Source organism: Phaethon aethereus (assembly GCF_964289735.1).
Source record: "Phaethon aethereus genome assembly, chromosome: 16".
NCBI lineage: Eukaryota > Metazoa > Chordata > Aves > Phaethontiformes > Phaethontidae > Phaethon > Phaethon aethereus.
Genome location: NC_138592.1, coordinates 14988683 through 14992375, shown reverse-complemented (window position 1 = coordinate 14992375; position 3693 = coordinate 14988683).

Genomic DNA, 3693 nt, shown 5'->3' with positions numbered 1-3693 from the left:
AGCCTGGTCTAGCTGGGAAGCCACAGAGGAAGGGGAAAGACGTATGAATTTTAGCTTTGGTTTCCCACCAGCACAGACCTGCGACTGAGAGCGAGACAACAGCAAGGACAGCCAGAAGCTAGCCAGAGCTTGGGTAGGGCCAGGCTAAGGTCTGACTGTATTTATCGATGTAGATGTGCAACAAAAGAGGGAAAGAGCAGGAAATAAAGGGAGTTGATATTTCAGAAGCATATAATTTCCCATTGCTTTCAGCACAATTTCATATCTTCAGCTTTGGTTTGGAGTCTAGTTTGAGAGACCTCAAGGATCCAAAGCAGTGTAGTTTTACTGGCAAGCTCAGGAAAGCAATATTTTATGACTAGTATTTAACATGTCCCAAGAAAACTAATTTCTCTTCTTCTGGAGCAGGGCACTGGAAGTACAATCGATTCCAGGCTTGGGCTAATTGCAGGAGGCAACAGACGGAGATGTTCTGCAGTCAGCCTGGATGGTCTTTGACCTCTAAGACTGTGAGTCTAGTTTTTATTTCTTATGACCAAACAAAACCTTAAAGTCTGGAGCCTCTGAATGAACTGCTCTTTGACATCTGGATTGGTGTTCTACTTTTCTGGGGGTCTCTGGCTTGTCTGTGAAAATTTTAGGTGAAAAAATAGAGCAACCTAAGTCATAATCACAAGGGTACTTTTCAAGCATTTGGTGAAACAGTATTTTGTATTCACCAGGCTTTTTACTCTTCGCTGCAGAAAGGGTAAGCCTGCAAAGCCCTCGTGTGCCAGTGCAGCTCTCTGCTCTGCAGCAAAACCCACGCTACTGAAATCCCATCCTGGTTTCCCAACAGATGGCGGTGGCACAGGGTGTCTGCACAGCGGACAGGCACATCCCAGCCTGCTGCGCGGCCAGAAAAAGGGACGGCTTTATGTCCTTTGGTTGTCAGTATTCATCAAGCATTAAAGCAAAGGGCAAGCAGATTTTGCTGATTTAATGGATAATTCCAGCTCGTTTGGTCCATCTAATTCAAACTGTTAGAGCTGGATCTGACGTGACTACTGACTGTCCCTGCTTATCTTTGACAATAGCTTTAGATACAGGTCAATGCAGGTAATCAGTTTTCAAGGGACTCTTAAAAATAGCAGGAGTTTCTATTTACATGTACTCTTTTCATTTGTAAATATTCTCTTTTCTCTCATTATTGCTATTAAGGTTTTTTTTTCCCTGCAAAATTAAATCTTTTCTTTCTCATTAAGGAAATAATTTCTTCCATCTCCTAATGACATACATAAGAACTATGCCTTGTTAAGGCACTCTTCTTACTGAAGTATTTTGTAAAGGAGGGGAATGAGGTTTGTGAATATTGACTAGGCTTAAGACAACCCTATGAGTGATCCTGACTGATGTGGTCATTGCTTGATCAGGACAAAATGATGGACAAAGGACTTCAGTATAATCCAAGGAACACTCTTGCACCAGAAACGTTGCACACTCCTTTTTTCCTGCACACACAGGACACACACACATAAAAGTGCAAGCTACAGAGAATTTATAGGCAGAGACATGCCGCCTAGTTTATCAAATAAAAGATATTTAAGCCTCATCAATCTTCCACAAAGCAGAAGGGAAATACTGTCCCTGACAAACTAACGACCTTTGACAGTTCTGCACATAGGTGAAACAGATCCCAGACTAGCAGCACAGGCGTCAGAGGTAGTAGTGGAAGTTTAGGCTTTATAGTGGGCTCTTGATATGATGAGGTCCATGCGGTAAAAAGCCTCACAACACCCCTTGGCACAGCGTGCAGCAAATTCAGGACCACCTGCCCAGAGACATCACAACTTTCTCTGAGCTGCCCCTGTAGAAAACACAAAGCAGGAACTTCTGTTCCCGAATATCTCACTCCCACCACTTGGGCAGGAAGAGAAGGAAATAAGGAGCTTAGTGGGAATATCTTTTGTGCACGGAACAATACCAATAAATATAGGTGACATATACTCAGGACACATGAGGATGACTTCAGATTCCAACTTTATTTACGGTAAAGGAGGTTGACACTATTTGAGGGGAACTTGGGTTGGGGTTGCTACGGCTGTGTTTGGGAAAGAATAATGTTTAGTGGTTTTGGAAGGGTATGAAGATCCCAGAGTTCTGTGTCCTGACTGCACATCAGCTTGCGATGAGGTCCTCACAGTTTGTTCCCTAAGCTTCAATGCCTAAACAGAAAATACTGAGAGAAACACAGTTCAAGATGTGACCAAAAAAATGTAGATGTTCTTATTTAGCTATGTCTTAGTGAACTTCGTTGTATGGCACAAGCTAATGAAATCTTGGAAGCATTGGCCTTTGGTTTTAAGGATTCACTGAGATTCTGTAAGGTACTGGAAAACTTGAAAGACAGTAGACATCTTTAAATGCTGATCTTTAAAATGTTAAGAAGACAGAGAGTTACAAACTTACATAACTTCAGTTTTCAGAAAACACTGAAATGGATAGTCAAATAGACTATCTGTGAGCTCACAGACGAGTATAAAGAGGTGAGTAACAGTCTGTATGGATTCGTCAAAAACAAGTATGTCAAATCAATCTAATTTTCATTTATGACAGTGCAAAAAGCCTTGTGGACAGAGAAGAAACAGACAATGTCATAGATCTTGATTTTAGGAAGGCTTTCGACACTGTCTCCCATGATGCTTTAATGAGCTAGAAAAATCATCTAAGTGAATATATTATTGGGCAGTGGCAAAATTGGTTAGAAAATTATAGATGAAGCAATCATTGACAGATTACTGTCAAAATAGGGAGCTTATTATATGGACTAAGCTTTCAGCACTTTCATTAATGGTCCTGATGATGGAACAGAGAAAACACTTTTCAAGCTGGCTGACACCACTACTTGGAAAGGACTGCCGGTGTTTTGGATGACTAGACTTACAAATGAACTGCACAAATTCGTAGCCGAGTTGGAGATGATCTGAAAAAAAGGAGATGCTACTTGGTACGGACAAGTACATCTGGAAAGGAATAGTCAGCTATATGAATTCAAGATGGGGAACAACTGTCTGATGACCAGATCTGAATGAAAGTCTCTGAGATTATTGTGAATCAGGTGCTCAGCAGGTGTCAACAGTATCAGTTGTTGGGAGAAGGCAAGCCCCACTCCACGCACTTAACTGCGGTCTGTGAGCCATGTCAAGAAACTCTTCCATATAGCTTATCTTTCAGGCTTTGGACACCTAAGGTTAATGTTCAGCCAGTCATCTTGTGCTTACATAAAACACAATATTCCTTAAAATGGTTTATCCTTAACTTAGCAGTGGCAAATTTAGCTTTGAACATATTGGGCTTGGGAAGTCAAGGCAAAGCAAGACTGAGATTCTGCTGTGATTGTGGATCAAACTATCCAACTCTCCCGTTAGTTTTCTTTTGCTATCCACTTCTCTCCTGAGGCACATCGCTCTTGAGAGTGCAAGGATGGAATCAGCCTGGGGAACCAAGCAGGCTCCCATTAAAATCTCATCAGCTAAAAGCTTTACTTTGATGGTTGGTGCTTAAATAAAGAAAACCAGTCATATGAGGACAAGGTCCACTTTAACAATGGCTTTCTTTTATCCCTACTCATACAGTCCTGCCTTTCAAGAGATGGAGGAAGCCACACAGAGCCTTTCCACGTGAAATGTCAAGATGAACCCTTTTCAGCTCTCC